Source organism: Ooceraea biroi, chromosome 6, assembly GCF_003672135.1.
Source record: "Ooceraea biroi isolate clonal line C1 chromosome 6, Obir_v5.4, whole genome shotgun sequence".
In the NCBI taxonomy this organism is placed as follows: Eukaryota; Metazoa; Arthropoda; class Insecta; order Hymenoptera; family Formicidae; genus Ooceraea; species Ooceraea biroi.
In genome coordinates this window covers 6,294,163-6,313,830 of record NC_039511.1, presented here as the reverse complement: position 1 = coordinate 6,313,830, position 19,668 = coordinate 6,294,163, and the positions used below count along the sequence as shown (strand labels likewise).

General features: G+C 38.0%; 1 protein-coding gene across 2 annotated transcripts in view; it reads left to right on the top strand.

The window, feature by feature from the left end:
- Positions 1–19,668, top strand: part of LOC105280205 (solute carrier organic anion transporter family member 3A1) — a 93,987-nt gene that overhangs the window by 16,807 nt on the left and 57,512 nt on the right. Inside the window, exon 1 of one of the 2 annotated variants that reach the window (XM_011340531.3) lies at positions 16,047–17,900. The exons of the other annotated variant lie outside the window; for it this stretch is intronic. The gene's annotated coding sequence lies outside the window, so the exon portion shown is untranslated. Of the gene's footprint in view, positions 1–16,046; positions 17,901–19,668 lie in introns of those variants that run through there. 2 annotated transcript variants of the gene reach the window in all.

Here is a 19,668-nt window from a genome sequence, read left to right as displayed (position 1 = left end):
ATTATCGAAATGCTTCCGTCTGCGGAGGAACTTATTTTTCTCTAAAAAGAGAAACCAAATTTCTCCCTTTCTGAAGATCTGTCCTTAGCATTCTTTCAGCTCTTGGATTATGTAAAATTTACAGGTTTCATCCTTAATTTTGGCTCTTCGCGAGGCATTCGATTTCTCCTGATGTAATCCTCGATTCTCCTGTAACTTAACGATCGATATCTCGCCAAGTTTCCTTAGAGGCACGTGACGAGAGAAAGGAAGCGTGGTTGGTGTAGAAATTACTTTCGATGATCTTTATTTCTCACTGCCGCGCGCGCGAGCGATACAATTATAAGATTATATAAACCGCGAATACTACATTTTATATCTCCATATCCAGGGAAATGCGTGACACTATTTTTGGTGTAATATTAAGAACTGACGTAATACAGAATTATCGATTTCTTTTTATTATTTGCTTCTTTTCTGCCTTTTGCTTGTCTTACATTACGAAGGCTGTAATCTATTCAATTAAGATATTGATTTTATTTTAATTGAATCTGTCGTTATGCAAATACGCAATGCGTACTTTTTGCCTCGCTTCTCATGGCTCTCTGTACTAGGCACTGTACACATAGCAAGTAAATGGGTGACGGGGTATAATACCCACACGTCGAGTCTAAGAATTATTGGCCTTCTGTCCTTCGACCGCACGTGTCGTTTTGCATTGCCGCCATCACGACAGGTTTTCCCCACCAGACATGAGTTTTTGTCTAGGAAAGGCGATACCTCTTCGGTTTGTTTCTCACCAGAATTTCCAAATCGCAGGAGCATCTTGGGCGCATCTTATGCGATTTTAAAACAAATATAGACGTTAATAATAATAATCTTGTTTAAGTCGATCAATATTTATTGAAGTAAAAAATGTTAATATATATATAGCTAATATTATCTTATCTTCTTTCAATTCACAAATTCCTAATAAATTGGACTTTCTACTTTACTTAATTAAATCGCAAAATATTATACGTTTAATAATAGTACCAGCAAGATTTGCTAAGAAAAACTACTGCAGATTCGGCAACATCTGCTGAAGTACATTATTTTTTTAGCACTTTACATATGACAAATTTGTTGCTCTCTAAACCCTTCAACGCCAAGCCACTCTGGAAAGAATCGATTAGCTGTACTTGGCGCGTTATCACGCATCTTCGCGGAACTTCTGACGGCACTCCTACCGCTGTCTTCCGATAGTTTTTCCGTTCGGTATTCAATCGAGGTAGTATACGGTTTCCGAAGCTTCCGAATAGCGAGACCGTTCGGGCGTGAGATAACGAGTTTTCCATCCCTCCGCGAGTTTTCTCAGCAGCCTTTGCGATTCCATAGCATCGATGAAACGACATGGAAAATGGCTGGGCCATTCGAGGAAGTAGGGAGAAGGGATAGAGGGAAATTTGGAAAGGGACAGAGTAGAGGGAATACACGGAATAAACGAGCGGATGCGTAAAGTAATGCGCTGGCAAAGTAATGCGATTGGGCTCGTATACGATGCCAGCGACAGCGATGGCGACAACGACGGCAAGGAGGAAGAGGCGAAGGTACGTGGTGGCGGGAGGAGAGCTTTATAATAGCTCAACTCTGGAATGAGGAAGTCTCGTACGAGACGACACCGCGAGAATACTAAAGTCTGGGTTACTAGTTGATTGTTGGTTACTTCGTGTATTCCAGACTCATAGCGCGCGTGCGCGCGCGCGCACGAGATGGAACTTCCAGGGATTGTATTTCCGTCTTGGATGCTTTTGCGTTTTTTTGCCGTTTGAGTGAGCTGTAGCTTGCGTGTGTGAGTAAATGAGGAAGACGCACCTATTTCTTGGTGCCGCATACAGAATGTTTGAGAACTAATTCTCAAAATCGATTATTTTTTGTCATACTGATCGAAACCGTATTCTCCTAAATAGGATAGGATCTTTAATCAATTTGATTTTGATTGAGTAAAATTTGATTGTGAATAAAATTAGTCATATCGCGAAATTTTTAATTATTGTCATAGATGGTTAGAATTAGATTTGGCTTTCGGATTAAAGTCACGTTTCTTGTCATGAATGAATTCTGGAACTGGAATGATCAAAGATATGGCTTCAAGTCCGAAGTTAAATTCAATTGTAAAAATTAGTCATATTTAAGTGAAAGTAATGAAATATGAAAATATCGCTGTTATGATATGAAAATCGCGTTAACTGATTTCGATACAATGCTCACTGATTGTCGATAATGTAATGAAATCTCTCATTAAATTAAGGAAGTTATTTGCAATTCTTTTACATAAATAAATATTTAATCGACTTAAACAAGATTATTTATTTAAATCTGTATTTATCCCAAAATTGCTTAACGTGTGGCATCCGCGATTTGAAAATTTTATTGGGAAACAAAGCGAAGAAACATCATTTTTCCGTCTTTCATAATAATAACTCATAATAAATTTAATTATTATATGCTGTAAATTTTGGCAAATTAAATGTATTTTATGCTTCATTTATTGTTAACATATATAATAATAAAATATACTTAATGTTGAAAATTGCTTTTATATAACGGCTCTATTATATACAATAAAAAGTAATAGAGTTTCATTCGATTGCATCATTTTACAAGATCATTGAATCTTATATGCACGTTGTTTTTTGTAAAAATACTAATTACAGTAAACATGTTAATTTCGAATTTTATAATAGTGATTAGGATAGTAGTATGTTAGTATGTAGAGAATGTTATAATAGTTAAATCCTGAAATGAGAAAAAAACTGCATATCGTATATTATTAATTAATTATTTTGCAAAATACAATTTCCATAGATCATATTCATGTCTTAGATAGGAATATTTATTTGCTTTACAAGTATAAGTAAAACTTTAAACATTTGCTTTGCTTGACGATTGATGATGAAATCAAAATAATTTTAAACATTTGTATACATTATCACGATATTAATATATATGCAAAATATCATGTCGCGTCGACGACTTTATCATGCGACTCACTGGCAACCGGTTTATCAGTTTTCTATGTTTTATCGTGATGTGTTGATTCCTGAATATTGTCTAGTTGGATGTTTTTACCGTCGTTACTTATGCAAAGCGAAAAGGCAGAAAAACTTCATATAGAGAATAAAAAAATATTTACACTGAAATTTACACTGATTCGATTTTCTTTTCTAATCTGACAAGTAATAGTTCTTTATATGAACATACCACCGCATCAGCTTGAAGCAGATTACGAATTTGTGTTACATATAAAACGTTTAATATGTTATTAATATTCAATTATAACATTCAATTAATCTGATATCATATCGATTATTTGCTAAAGAAAGAAGATAATTAATTAAAGTGAGCTCAGATAAATATAGTTAGAGGACGAATGATATTTTTGTGTCGTATAATTGATGTGAAGAAGAAAAACGTTTGGGAGAAATTCGAGTTTTTATTTAAGTGTTTATCGAAGCGCTAAAAATTCTTCACATTGACGAGAAACGATCTCGTTGGACAAGATAAATGTCGACCGCCGAATAACCGCGACGAGTGACTTTTTTACTACGCACTTGTTTCTCCACTTTTTTCCCCTTCGACGCATTGCGGTAAAGAAAGAAAATGGAATTCCGACAAAATGTATAGCCACAACTAAGCGTGAAAAAATAGTAATGGCGGCATGTTCACGTCGATTGACAACTTGGCCGCTGCACCCGCTGCAGATTTAGATCGCACGTAAGTCACTAAGATCCTTTTAATATATTTGAGTTTTAATATTTTTGTTATTTATCTTGCCTCCCTGATTATATTTAAAGATCCCATACCTAATTGAAAAAGTGCATATGTTTAAAACTAAAATATAATTTAATATTAGATATAATTAATAATTAATAATTTAATATTACGAATTAATATACAGTGTATAAGAATTTGTTTATTTCCTTTAATTTGTATTATTTATTGATCCAAGAAATTTAATTTTTAATTATAGATAAGGGCGATAAGGGTTAGAGATAAAAAAATGAACAATTTTGGCATCCAAAAACAGCGATACGATGGTTATCGTTAAAGTACAAATTCATCGACATCTCTCGATTGATTGTTCGCTTGTCGGATGACGGCTTTGTCGAGGCCAAATCATTAAACTGTTTATATATCAATCGACCAACATAATTGACTTTCGACTCGCAGTTCTTTCCCATTGCGCTCGATATGTCCTCGGCTTTGACCTACAACAACATCGCCGATGTTCGGCTCATGGCTTGGGCAAAGCAGGTGAATCAGTCTCTTAAGAGATTCGCCCTTGGCCCTGGTGCCGGGCTTCGTGATTCCGCTTCGTTGAATCGCTCCAATCTGCCGCGCTTGATGCACTACAGGCTTAGGCCAGGCGCACTACCGTAACAGAGAAAAGGAGAGAAAGATCGTTGAGAGAGCGGAGAATCTCTTTGCTCCGCATCTCTTCGCAATGACCTACATGTCTGTCCGAAATAATCTGACATTGCAGACAAGACCTTAACCGTGACCTCTGACTTTGGAAGAGGAATGTTCTTAACGAGCGAACTACTGTCAAGGCTTGCGGACGATCGAAATGTTGGGTGCAGAGTAAACAATTAGAATATTAGATATAGAGTGCTGCTTATTTAATTATAATAACAATAAAAAAGAATATAATAAAGGGTGAAAAGATAATATACAATTATGATTCAAAATAATTAACATTTATTAAGTTTTTATAGTTATGTCAAATATATGTCACATGTGTCTCACATTTAATATTAATTTTATTAATTGTAACATTTTTTATTGGGTAATATATATATAAAATATTGAGAGAGAATATTTTGTCAGAGATTCAGAACTTAGAATTGTCCGAGTGCAAGTATCGATTCCTCGAAGTTCGGTACAGCACTCAAAGGAGGGAACATCGACGGGTGTGGTCGAGGAGTGCGTACATCGATCGGCACTTTAGCCTCGGCGAAAGCACACCCTTCCACGCAGGGGAAAAGGGAATGGCTCGTTCTGTCACGACCGATAGTATCTCTCGACAATATTCCCTTTCCGGCAATTTTAACATTATCCGGAAACTTTAGAACTGTATCGAGCGAATCTACGCTATAATTATAATTATAAACCACGTTAATAAATTAAATGTTTCTCTTTACTATTTGTTCGACAGTAATCACATTATTTATATTACATAAATAATAGTTTAAAAAATATATCTAGTGAAGAAATGTATAATGTAAACAACACTATATTGTATAGTATAATATATATATATAATAAGGAGAATAAAAAGCACAGAATAAATATTGCTGAACTATAAAGTTTTACGAGAACAGAAAGCCTTAATTATATTAGTTTTAAGTTTATCAAATCTTCTTCGCAGCACATGACAACTTGAGTTGAGCTACAAATTCACCCTCTTCCCCTTCTTCTCCCTATCAGCTCGATAAATCAGTTAAAAAAAATCACTTTTCTTCCTTAAAGCAGAACCGAGCATCTATCTGATTCCATAAGCCCTTCATGCGTGGTCTTTTCGTAGCGGACAATTGTCGCACAGCATCAAAAATCATCGAAGAAAGGGTGGGCGTTTGCCTAGTCGCAGTGAGCTAGCGGGATGGACCGAAATTGATGCCGAGAATCCAAATGGATAGATCGGGTTCGTTCGTGGCTCATTCATCGAACAGTTTTCTCTTTTTTCTTTCCTGTTCTCGAATTTAATCCGCGAATGGGGCAGGCAGGGGACGTACAAAGAGGTGGATCTCGTCTAGACGGGCCGGTGACGTCACGAGACAAGGTCGGCCGTCGTCTGCGTCCGCCTGGTTCGTGGTGGCACACACGTGCGCCCTCGCTGTGATGATGCGGCTTCGTCTTTCTGTCTCTTTCTCGCTCTCTCGCTTCCCCTCTCTTTCTGGCTCCCTCTTGTCTTCTCTTTCTATACTCAGGGTAGTCTCTTTCATCCCCCCGTCTTCCGTTAGCCTCTTCTTGGCTCGCAGGACGTCCCGTGAGGACCCATGTCCTCTACCGGCGAGGATGGAACCGCCAAACCACCCCCATTAAGTAGGTGTTTCGTCTTTCCTTGCCACTACCGCGCACGTCTCGCTACCCCCGCCAAAACAGAGGGAGAGCAACCGTGAACTATAATGGATGCTGGGGATTCGGAGAGTTCCAAGGAAGGATATTCAAGGTACTAAACAATACACTGGATAAAGATGTATATATAAAATATATGCACATAGAATTTTATATGTTTTAAAAAAGTTGTTTTAGATATTATATTATATGTGGATTTCAAAAAATTAAAATCGAGATTTTTGAAGAAAAAAGGCAAAATTGAAAAATAGATTTTGTTCTACATTATATTAATGTCCTATAATTATTTAATGATTAATAAGTTTTATTTGACTAAAACTTTCGTATAGTTTTAAATTTATCATTGTTATAATTGTAATACTTGATATATTTATATATAATTAATGACATTAAAGATTATTAAAATTTATATATATTTACACTAAATATTTATTATAAATAGTATTTTTTTATGCACTTATTTCACACTAATATCTAAAAGTGAATAAGTGAAAATATTGTGTTTGTTTATATACACACATACTTTACATTATATCGTGTTTTCTACACTTTTGATCTGTCTCGCGTGTTTGTAGTGAATACATTTCTGTATACAGATACGATCGCATACGCATACATATTGTTGGTTTCCGCGCGATATCAGTTTTCAGAGCATTTCGTTAGCAATCGCATTTCTTTATCCTGCCGCAGATCGGTGACCTCGATAGACGTCTCCGGTCAAGACGACTGGTCATCAATCACGTTGAGATTGCCATCGCGACGCTTTTGACTGTCCACGAGACGAATAATATGTGAATTCGTGTCGTCCTGGTATAGCCGATCACAGGCTCATCAATAATTCAGTGGGTCCACGAGCGAGAAACTCGAAAACAAGGCGAAAGAGTCGGCGCTCTTGTGTATAATATATTTGACGACGGGAACGGTCGTCATGCCTTTACAAATTGTCACAGACGCCTAAGAGTTTAAGAAATGCTCATCGGCATAAGATTGAATTTCGATTTTTTGAGACGCAGTAGCGCGAATTGCTTACACCTTGATGAATGCGCGAACGAAATAGAACGCGTATAAAGTGGCAGCGGATGCAAAGACTGAAACATTCTGTTACGGTTTTGTTATGACTTGACAATTTTGCAACACACAGTTTTTACCTTGCGAACATTTATCTAATATGAACGGATATCTTGCAGTGAAAGTTTTCATTAAGAATTAATTTGCATTGAAAATGTTGATTTATTATGTGGACAATCGACTAGTAGAAAAATTACGTACAACAATACTGATCGATAAGTAAACCAGCGCCATTTAATAACATTTGTAAGAAGATATTATTTGTGAATTCTGATATCATGGAGGGCTATTAATATCATATTATTGAGAAACGCAAATTTAAAATAGCATGATGGGCATGATCAGTTGAATAAGGGATAAGTCGTTACATAAAAATAATGAGACCCGGATGGGTGCGTAAAATCAAAATGACACATGTTGCATGGTACTATGCACAATGTGGCAATGTGTGCACGAGCGGACGACAGCTGACATTGTAGCTTCAGAACGAGACGAGTGGAAGGTACAGATTTCAATCGAGATTTGACAATACGGAGTGCAGGCGAGCGCTAATTTACTAATTTAAACATAATTGCCTTCTCGGAAGAAGCAGACGAAATATATATTAAGCCAGGGTCAATGGTACTGCATTAGATGTAAAGGTCGCAATAATTAAGGACAATTTGGAGAGATCCTGCAATGCACCGTCAGATTTCGTACACATGGACGCATTATGCAAAACACTTAAAATGCCAATCAATTACATCGAGATATCCTCGCTATTTTCAACGCCTTCTTACATTAAAAACACTTACATTTTTTAATTCTTATAATTCCATAATTGTACTCTATTGAAATAAATAATTTTTTCCAGGCTCAGAATGATATTTACGATGAGGTTTATATACGCAAACTATAATCTGTTCCGTTAAGCCTTATTAGTAATTTAATGCGAATCAGGATACGATGTAATTTGTGTAATTATAACTACATTAACGCAACGTTTCTAAGTTTTCTGTCTGTAAATAAAGCAATTCGCGAGGACAGTTCCGATATTTTTCGATTTCTGTAATATACATTATCTGTCATTATTTTCATCCTAAATCCAACATTAATTTTCTATAAGTATGATTCGTATTGAATATCTAATTTGAATTGATTTAAAAAACCTCGAATACGTTTGTATTAAACTACGTGTAAAAACATTAACGTTTCGATATTACAACGCTATAGTGATGACACACAATAACAGTAATTTGATTCGAGAAAAATGAGCAGTTTATCATTGATCATACGAGCGTGATTCGTCGTGGACAAATCGGTTAGCGACGTTTGCCGTTTGCGTCGGTTGTCCAGGCAAGCGATCAACTTCGTTGTTCCCTGATGAATAAGTTAATCGGGTTAATCCATATGTGCTCGGTTAAACGCTAGGAGGATTTAATCACTTCCGTGTGTACACGGTGGTCAATGCTCTTCCTCGTTGGCCTCCGCGTTGGCCGCGTCGCGCGGAATGTGCGTGCACGCTTACGTTATTACGCTCATGTTATTGTAACATTATGAGATTATCCACACAGTCGTCGTCGGTTTCGTAATTTCTGTCTGGCCACGCACGAGCGTGAGACTGTCGGTTCGCGTTAGATTGGATCTAATTTTCCAATAGAGACTAACACGCTTGCTCGCATTCGCGGGTACCGTCGACATGTATGGCTCTCTCGGTTTATTCGCAAAACCCTTCATCTTTCCATTGTGCGTGAGATTGGCCTATTTTGCCCTTCAAGCGATGCGAGAATTGTGTGGATGTATCTTACAAAAAATAGGTGAATGCATTTTGTAAAAGAAAAGGAAAGAGAAACTTTAGTAGACTTATCTACTACTTGTATAACTGCATTTGTTATTCTCGCATTTGTTACATTATTTGTGCTATTCTTGTTACGTTAAGACATACAGTCTCTTTGCGTCTGGTCTCTTCGCGATTCTGCCGTGATTTCAGAATTCGATCTTATTGATATCAAGTCGGTGCTGCGTAACTTCGAAATTGGCATCGGAATGACGGGAGCGATGGCGGCTCGACGTTCCGGCAGAGGCGTGAAACGCATTTGCATCGATATCTGGGCCACAGTGTCTCGTTTCCCAATGAAGTCGTTGGGTCCGATCCGCCTAATGACGATTCATCGTCACAGGCTGTTTGGTTCAACGCACTTGCACTCCGATCCTCAGCCGCGCAAATAACGCAAATGGCGGTGACGGCATTCGTTCTGCACACGGTCTTCGATATCTTTACTAATGAGGAAATCGCTTGCGCGGATTAAGCGTATTCGGAACGCAAAGCTTGTGACGAGAAGCGAAATTGTGGCTGATTAGGATTGTGCGTCCAGCCGTGACACCGTTCGCCAATTTTTTCTGCGATACCTCCTACAATATCCACCACTGACTGTTAAATGTTGTTACGCGTTGTCCTCTCGAGAATGTGAATATTAGATTTACACGCGTTTTGATTGATTGCGATGAAAATTTCAAGTTTAAAGATTTGTAAATTCGTATTTAAATGATTAAAGTATCTTCTTAAAGTATTTTATCTAATCCTTAATCTGACTATATATTATTCACAATAAGGTCTGAGAATTATACGAAATGGATGGTACAGTCCTACGAACTGCCTGAAATATAAAAAAAAAAGATATTGAATTAATAATTTGAGATGTTATATCGGAAAGCCTCTTTTTGGAATTCCGCATTCGGGTGTTGCGCAAATCGTAGTTATATGTCACGAACAAATGTCTGAATTCGTTTGAATTCCTCTTCATTCGATGACGTAAGTGCGCCGAATTGCGCATTGCGTTCTGCTGCGCTGTGACTATCGTAGATAAGAATCGGAGTCACGTTATCGCAGTTGCCCGTTCATTTAGAGTTGCACCGCGACGAATATAACGATTGCTGTATAAAGTAGGAAGCTCCTTGTTTGTCTGACTGCCCAAATTTGCCTTGTCGCAAATATTTATTTATATAGCTACAGTGCTTTGGAATACATGTTGACAAGTTCAGAAACACGTTTGGAGAATCGACAAAAATAACTTGATGATTTTAATTAAAGGAAAAAATTCTTTCTTTTAATTATATTAATAATATAGAAAGAGTTCTATAGAAGGAAAAAATTATTTTATGTAATTAATTATTTTATGTAATTAAATTATAATGTATACATAAGTATACAGCTGCAGAGATAATATTTTGCACACATCGTATTATATTGGTTTTTGAAAATTAAAAGATATTTCTGATACCATAAAATATACTTTTTTGTAATATCTGACATTATGTTTTGTATAATGGATGTTGAGTTGTGCGTTAAATATATCGCGATTGTAAAAGCTAGTAATATATTCTATAGACAGAGTCATTGCCCAAGCTACTTTGAATTATTACGTTAGCGTCTACAATGCAACACTGTTGTCGCGTATTTACTCGATCGATGCCAACCAACGCCAATATGACGCTATTTGACTAGGTCTACGATGTCGTTCTAGCAATAAACAAATTAATTACATGTAATGCCACACTTAAGTAGTTTAGATTGTGCGCATACCAGTTTAAAGCGCCTGTGAGTTATACTCATTGACATATCGATGCACATGATTCGACGTTGATATGATACATTGCAAGTTCTACACTGCGATATGTATTATATTATTATAATTACACTTGCTTTTTATAAAACGTAAATTAATTTTGCGTTGATTATCTCCAGAATATCATGTGATACTTTTTGAATTATTCAAATGACTCTTTTATGTCGCCAGTAGATGCATTAAGTAATAAATCCTTTTTATTGTTGACTAGCACTGGCTATACAATTAATAGTCATACACACAACGTTCGATCATTAGTTTTGGTCCTTGTCAAGTGTGACTATCTCTTATATTGAGAAACAAGTCATCTTCGGAAAGTACTTATATAAATTTCTTAAGAAAAATTTCAATTAAAAAGAAGATAATTAAAGGACAATAATTAACTTATTGACTTTTTGAATTATGTTTATTCTAGCCACTTAACATTGAATAATTTAAAAGATTAAGAATAGGCAATGAGAGTGAACGCTGTTAGTATTGCGTAGTTATTAAATATATTTTTGTTGCAGTAACATTAAAGTTGTACGTTTCGGCTCAATGATCTGGCCATCTTCAGCAAATTAAGTATACCCTCCTCAAGGTTGATGAAAGTTATAAAGTTACAAATCTTCAAACTTCATGAATGTAACAAAGTGAGCAACATCTATAACGAAATCATTAAACATTTACAAAAATATACTTCAAAAAATATACATTACCAAATTCAAAAAACCTATCACAATATTGAAGGAACATAAGAAACGCAATAAAGAAAAATGAGGAAAGTCAACACAACTTTTCCACCACTATAAAAATTCTGATGTAAAATACAATAATATCATTTCAGTCTGATTGGAATTGATTCTCACACGACGAAGTGAAACAATGTAATGATCCAAACCGCAGACAGACAACAACTCTACAGTCAAAAGAGATAAACACGAAGCAAATTGTCAAAAACACTAGACTAACTAGAGTCCTAAGTTTCCCAGAACAAATTAATAACTGAATAACATCAATCCAAATTAAAATTAATTCATTATAACTTAGCTAAAATAGAACAAGTGAGAACAAGAGTGTTATTTAATTGTAATATTGAATAATTTAGTTTCTTGTTATATAACAATCTCAATAATACAATTGTTTCCACAACAATCGGCACAATTATGTTTTATTGTTCGATCAATCGAGTTTTTGTGCGCATAATTTGCATCTCCCGATTGGATAAATTTCATTAAAATTAACTTTTTGTGCGTACATTATGCGTTGAATTTGTGGCATGATAGAGAGAGAGAGAGAGAGAGAAATGAATTCGCCTCGTCGGCGAATATAATGAAAGCAAATGAACGATGGGATGAGGAAAATGATGCTGCACCAGCCCAGTACAATATGTGGGCCAGATAACAATAATTGTTCGTCGTTTCCTGGTATATTATATCGCGTCTAATTGATAGAGAGAAGCCGCCACTAATTCCGAAATTGTTATCGTGCTATCTTTAGCTGGGACTCTGCGCATTATTTACCGGGTATTTTCGTACAAGAACATTCTTTTCATTATGCGTTAAATTTAAATCGCTCATCTCGATCAAACAAAACTATTTCAATTTCGCAAAATTGCAATTTTCATCGTGGCGTTACAAAGACAACATTGTTAGCGAACATATGGTGTAACACTTATTTTCATTCTTTGACATAATTCGCCCAAGCTACATCATTGCTCAAGCTACTTTGAATTATTACGTTAGCATCAACAGTGAAACACTGTTCAACACTTGTCGCACATTTGCTAGATCGATGTTGCCAACCAATATGACATTATATATTATTAGATATATATGATTGTTCTAATATATTCTCGTAATTGAGATATATCGTTTAGAGAGTCCATTTCTGTTTTAGACTCTCTTATTTTATCCAGTTTTTCAGATTTTTTCATTGGAAACTAAATGTCTTATTCTATTAATTACATTAATAATAAGAATTATATCAATTACAGAACTTTTGCAAGTTGTATATAATATGTATATAAATGCCATGAATATCAATTTATCGCTAGTGATGCATTAGCGATTATCTCAGAAAAAAGCGGTTGTTTCAATAGTACGAGTCATTTTTGTCGCTACCAAAGATTCTTTTGGGCATTTAATCTGATTTCATTAAGTAGCATCGATTAATCCCATATCGGTACCGAGTATTTCCATTGCCGCGATGTCGGTCACCGCGATCGATCTCCGGTACCGAGATACTCTGCTGGCAAGGATTACGCCGTCGATGTAGATAACTTCGTTATCCTTTCACTTGTGGGAGAACGCGGCTACCCTTATCAACATCTCTCGTGTATCGATTTTCTATGCGAAATTCCAAGGTCGCGACATTCCGACGAAGGTCAATCTACATTCGCCGGAGGATCTAATAAGGTCCTTTCATTTATGTTAATCTCATTGGCACGCGCTCACGATAACGACAAACTGCATAGCACCTTCATAAATCGTAGATAAGTGAATACCCACGCGCGGAAAGAGCACGACAACACTGTTCCTTGCATAATTTAATTATGTCGTATATGCGCGATTTATAACATAATATAATAATATAATATAATAGGCACATAATATTACTGTTAAATTACCTCGAGAATACCAGAGAAACGAGAGATAAACTTTCAACAATTTGTCATCAATGCATCAAAATTCGCGATGATCCTTGAGTCAGCAGATAAAATTCGACACGGTGATTCAGATTCACACCTAAAACTCCGTCTATTCTAATCGGTCATGTGCCGTTGTTCGGTCAATAGAAGATCTTGTCGACGATGTTCGCATAACGGTACCTGGCGGTCGCGACTTCTCGCACGTCGCAATAGCGTCGCGACGCCCGCTGGCTTGCCTGGATCCGTATTCGCACGCGAGTACCTGCGTATTCTATCGACGGCTGTACGTGCCGATGATACGTACGCAGTGTGTTACGTCGGCGTATTGATGTAGCGATACGTGCAACGTGTGTTCCTGTATGTATGTATCTCGATGCGTGCCAATGCGTGCTGAATGCCAATTGCCGCGCGAAACGGTTCAATACGCACGATTATGCGTGCGAATTTCTTCCTGCGACGTCGAGCATCGATCGGAGCTGGACGTCCAGACGACCGCCTTCGCTTCCTGACGACACCCGTGAAATTTATGACCCGGCTGCTGCGAAAGTTTCTTTTAACTTGTCTTGACGAACTCTTGGAAAAATATAAAGCTAAAGCTAAATATAAAGCTAAAGCAACTTAAAATCGCAAAATAAAAAATATGAAAAAAGAGGGAATTTGATTAAAGAACAGAAAGAGAGAAAGAGAGCGAGAAATGTTCGTTTAAAAGTTTTCAAATTACGTTAATATTCTTATGCGGATACCGTACTGTAAAGTCTCCGGTCGGGCTTCTCGCGGAAATCAGACGGAAATCTCGTCAGATGAACGTATTCTTGGATAGTGAGGACACCCCTTTTGCAATCACGTGGGGAATACCGCAAAGGACAATATCAGTGATTACGCGGCCAATTAAGACTGAAACTTGAATTGCACTATAAATAATTCGATCATAAGACGTCACTTTGTTTCTTTATTTTCCTAGAAAGAGTCATTACCTTTGCTTCTTTTACATATTTCATATATCTATACGTGATAACATGCGAAACGTGATTAAAAAACGACTTATTAACGTAGAATGTAACATGTGACGGAAATTAATATTATTCTACATAAAATATATTGATTTTTTATGATTACGAGTTATATTATCTCTTTCTCTTTTAATTTAATTATTTGATCGATAAAAGAATGACTCGCTAATTTTTGCGCCACGTTTAAATATTGGTCAATCAACAAGTATGATGAGCTGTACATCAAAGTCCACACAGAGTATTGAGGCTTAGATTTGAATTTTGATTAAGTTATAGTCAGACTCTAGTCAAATCGCGAAGCTTGTGATTTCGTAAAACTGATCACTTATTCCATCTTGATTCAATGACGCAATTTTAAACCAATTAACAAATTTTTATATTTTTTAAATAAATAAAAATGATAAATATTTGGTAATCTTATTATAATAAAGATAAACAAGAAATAACGATAGATTTAGTGAGAATAATAGATTTGAACGAGACTAAAATATAAAACTCAAAATTCATGCAAAATATATGTATATAACAGGCTCTTTCTTCATAAAGACCCAACTTTTACGAAAGAAGGGCAAAGGTGCCTAAGTGAGTGAGAACGACAATTAAAGAAGCGAAAAGAGAGAGAAAGACTGGCTATGGCACGGCAGTCTGGCCAGTCGATTACAGTGCCGAAACGAGCGTCTCTCCAACCAGTTTTGGATGGTGCCTTCGCTCGTGGCTATAAAGAGAAGGAAGGAGAGTTTTGGTAGGACCGCGAGAGGAGTATGCCGTCCACTCGACGGAGAAAGCGAAGAGCAAAGAGAATGGCCGAGATTGAAGAAGAGAATCGAGGAGAATGGGTGTTTAAATAGATCTGAAAAAATTGAAGAGAGGAGAAAATTTATCTATGAAGAAAACGAGGAAGGCGAAAAGGACAAAGGATTGATCGGGATACTAAAGGGAACTCTTAAGATAAAGAAAGCGCGAGTGAACGTAAGTATGGGAAAAATTGAAGAATTCTGTGCGTTACATCTTTTTGTTGCGAACTGTACATGGTGAAGATGTAGAATGAAGTAGAAGTCAACCTATAAGAAGGCAACTTAACTGATCGAGGTAGGAAACCCATGGCGACCAAGATGTGGATAAGGCGGGACGAAGAAGACACCAAAGGAACCACCTTGACGTCGATGAGGAGGAAGAAGAGCAACGTTGTATGAGGAAGATGAATAATACCATCAAGAAGAAGAAGAAGAAGAAGAAGAGTCGATAGAGGTGGTCGCCGAGTTTGAGTTTCGGTTTCGTTCGTTTCGCGCCTGCTCCGCACCGAACGGGAGCCGAGAGTGAACCTGTTCAGCGGCGAGGTAGACGGAGAAAGATGGAACGAACGTGAGAACGACAGAGATCGACAGCACGACCCAACCGCGAATGCGTCAGCAGCAGGAACGACAGAGAAAGACAGATTCCCTCGTAAGAGCGGAGCGAAGCGAGACAGAAAGAGAGAACGACTCCTCACGAGAGGGACAGTGAGAGGGAAATGGACGGGAACGTGATAGAGCAGGCGTGAGGGAGACGGAGTCAGATAGGGAGCGCGAGAGAGTGCAGTCGAGAGAGAGAGAAGAGGACAGACTTGAGGCGCTCTGCTTCCAATAACGACTCTCGCCCTCGCTCAGTCGCGCGCGAACCGCGGAGCCGTGAACATCTTTCTGTTTTTCTTGTTCCGATCAGAGAGGCTCCAGCGTTTTTCGCGTTCGCTTCGACCTGCCAACCGCGTGTCCGGACTAAACTGGCACGTGTGACAGGAAGGACAGGGAAAAAGTCAGGGCAAATCGGTAAGCGGCAAAAGAGTCCGGTTTATCCGAGAAGATGGTACCTTGATGATCGAGGATCACGCTTGAGAAGGGGTCGAAGTGGAGCGAGAAGCGGAATTGACAGATTTCCTCCGTCGTCCCGTGCGGACAGGAGCCGAGGAAAGACGCGGTGAAAATAGCTCGCTCGCTCTGAAAGTATCGGCTGATGCGAGGGAAGTGGCGCGCAGTGGGGTGATTATTCGCAAGGGGATTGCTCGGGAGAATTGTTCGCGTTAAGAACATAACACACAGGGAAGGGGTAGGGTATATCCGTGAGCACGGTACAACTCGGAGCGAGAACGACGACGAACTTTGGGGAATATCTATCGATCGTCTCCGAGAAAAGTGATGAGTTGTCGCCTTTCCTTTTCAACGTGAGAGATAACGTGTCCAGCTCTTTAGAAATCATAACTTTCACGACACACTATCAGAGATCGGTACGATCAGCCAAATAGATTCAAAATGTAGTAGTAATAGACCAACATGTATGCAACACCTATGTAAACTATTTAAGTTGTTGTGGCAGTTGTTTGTTAGCAACACTTGATGCTTTTGATGAAATCTGGTAGTCCTCCATAATAAACATTGGTTCCATATCATCAGGTTAATTTTCGATCACACAAGTGCCTGTTAATCAGCAAGATTCCAATCGTCTCAGACCTAATCTCGCGATCGGCAATCCAACATTGGTCCTGAAATTTCAAAGAGCAATCCGATAACGCGTACGTCGTGAAGATCGCTCGACCCAGCTTCACCAGACATCAGCATCGATCCCCTGACTGGAAGGAGCAATTCCAAGGAGCCGAGCAACCCCGATAATTCCACCATGATGCGCCAAGTGCCGTGCACTCCGAGATAAGACGGTCCGCGTGAAACGGAGAGGCTGGCATCGACGTGGAGGCAGCGGCGACGACGACGACGACGACGGCGGCGGCGGCGGCGGTGGCGGCGGGAGGACGGTGGCGAGGAGACCGAGAATCGATGGATTCATAATGTGTGCAAAGTACGATCGATGTGCATGACGACACGGATACCCCGATACCGCAGATCAGGTCACAGCGGTGGTGGAGGCGAAGGGAAGGTCGATGGGGACTGGACCGAAGATGTGGAATAGGGACGAATGAGCATTTTTCGCGGTTATCTTTTATCTTGGGGGGGGTGAACTCTTGGCGATATCAACGACGTCGGCGAGGACTACGACAATGACGTAATCTTACCGAGCGGTGCATCCGATGATACGTATTAACGAGTGAGAGAACGGAAGGAGACGATCGAGACGAAAAACATCGTCTATGCTGTGTTTGGCTATAAAAGTGGAGAGAACACTGACAACGAGAAGGCAATAACCAGGAGGCGACGACGACAAGGAAGAAGCGAGCGGAACGTAGCTCGTGTGTGTCGTCGCTACTGCGCCGAGGAAGCAGCAACACGCCGTCGGGGGACGTGGGGCTATTGCTATTTTCGAGCCCGCCAAATATCTTGCTGCTACGACGGTGCTGCGTTGAGGCTGTGTTCTCTTGCTCCTCTTCCTACCACATCCTGCTTCTCTCTCTCCTCTCTTCCTACGGATGCTCTGTTCTCTCTCCGCTTGATTCTCCCTCACGAACCAACGGCCGATTCTGCGCCGATGACGCATGGCATCGACCAAAAGCGCCGCGACGTGTGACAGGTAGGAGCTGCGTTTCTTCTTTTTCTTCTTTCTCCCCTTCCAACCCTAATCGCGCGGTGATCGTGAACGCAATGACTCGTGAGCCTCGGCAATGGGGGTTAAAGCGGGTTCGGGGATGCGCTTGTCTTTCGAGGGGTTGATCGAGAGTTGACCGTGAGAAACTGATGCATCGCGCGGTTGACTTACGGTCAGGGCAGTCTGTTCGTTACCCTTTATGCTCTGTCGTAACATAGGGTGACTTAGGATACGGTGTAATTGGATCTTTCTGTAGTTTGGATCCGATTGCACCAATAGTTCCGGTTAAGAATAATTATGTAATTGTATTTCGTTCTGTGCGCTATGCAGCTCGCCCGGTTTTGCAAAAAATTATATTTTAATAAAATCTCTTTTTTTAACATATTTTTCTTATATGTGTAATGTTTTTATAAGACTTTTATAATATTTACGTGGTTACGTATTGGGTGCAATTAAAAGTGATTATTTTTATTGAGAAGATTAGTCTTTTTTTAATATTACTTTTCCAAAAAAATATCTCTGATGTTATATTGTATGTTTTGGAAGAAACTTCGACTTTGCGTGCTCAACATAGGACAACGAGTATATCGAGATTATTTTTACACATGTCCCGCATACTGCGTCATCGGTAGTTTGCGATGTTGTGCTTTCCAGCTTACTCTGTCATGCATTAAAAAGATGCAATGTAGAATACATTTATGTTAAGAATTATTACTTGTAACAATTAAGAGTGATGAAATATTTCGCGTTATTATACGCTTGAAAAACAACTTTGAACGAATTCTAAAATATTATAGCTATTGCATTTTGAAATTTTCTTATCAATCATCGATATCAATTCATAATAGATCATTCTGCCATAATGATGTATTAAGACGCAGTGGTTTTACTAATTTTGACTCGGACAATATTTTCAGTGGATGAACCTTTCGCAGAGAAAATAATTCGGCCAGGAACACGTATTTGCGCGAATCGGTCCACTCTAGCGCTACACATTTGTTACTTTTATAATACGTTTGAAAACTTAGTAGTAAAAAGCATGTAATATTTCTGATAAATTGTAATTAATTAAATTAAATAAATATTAAATTTATTGTAATAAATTGTATTAAATTGTATTAAACAAATTATTCTGATAAATTGCGAAAGAAATTAATATATAATGGTATAGTAAGAAATAATTAAATGGTAATAAAAAATAAAAAATAAAATATAAAATGAAATACTATTTATAAAAAATCTATGATAAATAACTTTTAAATTGAATTAATAAAAATGTCATTGATTAGATCAGTAATAGCCAATGAAGTTCCTCTGAATAGTTCCTCTGAATTGGTAATTCCCACTGAATTATTAATAATTATTGAGAACTTTATCATTCTCTATTAGTAACAATCTTCCTTTGCTTTCGGTAATCAAATATAACTAATTTTGGTTAGCTAAATGTTACTAATTGCACTGTTATAGATATAATTATTTCAGTAAAAATACGCTGATTTTTCCTAAGAATAAAAGAAAGAATAAAAGAAATGATTAAAATACATTTACTGCTTTATTAACTAATGAAGCCTTGCAACTCGAGAAAAATGAGTCTTAACTTGAATATGCATAAAGCAAAGTATTTTTATCGATCACTAGAGAAAACATACAACATTCGCACTATGTACGTTCGCATTCGGCGAAGTAGTATTTTGCAGTGGGGTTTATCCTATCCCGGTTCGTCAAGCTTGGTCCGCAGAGAAATTCGTGTTTT